Raw genomic sequence first — 870 nt, 5'->3', positions numbered from 1 at the left:
AGGGGGAGTGGGAGAGGGAGAAGTAGACTCCCCGCTGAGCAGGGAGCCCGATGTGGGGCTCGATCCCAGGACCCTGGGATCATGACCTGAGCCGAAGGCAGACGCTTAATGACTGAGCCACCCAGGCGCCCCTCAAGTCAGTGTTTTACTTGGTAAACATGTCTGAGACCATGCATCCCTGGCTGCTAAGCACCATGGCAGACAGGGCGAGAAAGGTAACAGCTTTATTTTGAGCAGGGGGCAAAGACAAGGCAGCACTTTACAGCTACATTGTAACTAGATCCTGCATAAGATTAAGTATTTTCATATATATATATATATATATGTATTTTAAGTATAAAATACATATCCTTTCTGTGGCTCCCAATTAACATTTTATAATTGTCAAAAAAGAGTTTAAAAATTTCAACAGAGCCAATTGGTGATGCAAAATCAAGCTAGCCCCCTTGTGTCATTTGCTTCATCCGTACCAATTAAGATGAAGTACCCAGACTTCTCTGGAATAAAAATTGAAGTTGATGATAAACACTGTGGACGGTAAGTAGAGTGTGTCCTTCCCATACTAAATAAGGACTGCATATTTAGGGGCCAGATCACCACAGTGTTGAAAATCAACACCATCAGTTCTCTTTGGCAGTCCCTATCAATATTAATGACGAACTCTAAATTATGTTATTATCTCAAATTTCCAAAGAGCAGAACAACTTCTTTATCTACAACTTTATCCTTCCTGATTGAGATGAGAATGTTACATTTGCCTAACCATTGTTAACTCTTGAGCTGGTAACACAATGTTGAGAGTTAGGTGAAATTCTTCTCTTTTTAAAGATTCCTGAATAACCATGCCAACCAGTGTTTCCTAAGGGTGCT

General features: G+C 41.0%; 1 non-coding gene across 1 annotated transcript; it reads right to left on the bottom strand.

Moving 5' to 3' along the window:
- Positions 1-158: 158 nt before the first annotated feature.
- Positions 159-289, bottom strand: LOC115941080 (small nucleolar RNA SNORA63). The gene has a single exon (XR_004075810.2). It is a non-coding gene; the product is annotated as a small nucleolar RNA SNORA63 (small nucleolar RNA).
- Between the last annotated feature and the right edge of the window lie 581 nt (positions 290-870).

Source organism: Leptonychotes weddellii, chromosome 4 (genome assembly GCF_054177405.1).
Source record: "Leptonychotes weddellii isolate Sample4059 chromosome 4, ASM5417740v2, whole genome shotgun sequence".
Taxonomy (NCBI): domain Eukaryota; kingdom Metazoa; phylum Chordata; class Mammalia; order Carnivora; family Phocidae; genus Leptonychotes; species Leptonychotes weddellii.
Note: the sequence above shows the minus strand (reverse complement) of the source record. Positions and strands in the feature narration are given on the sequence as shown.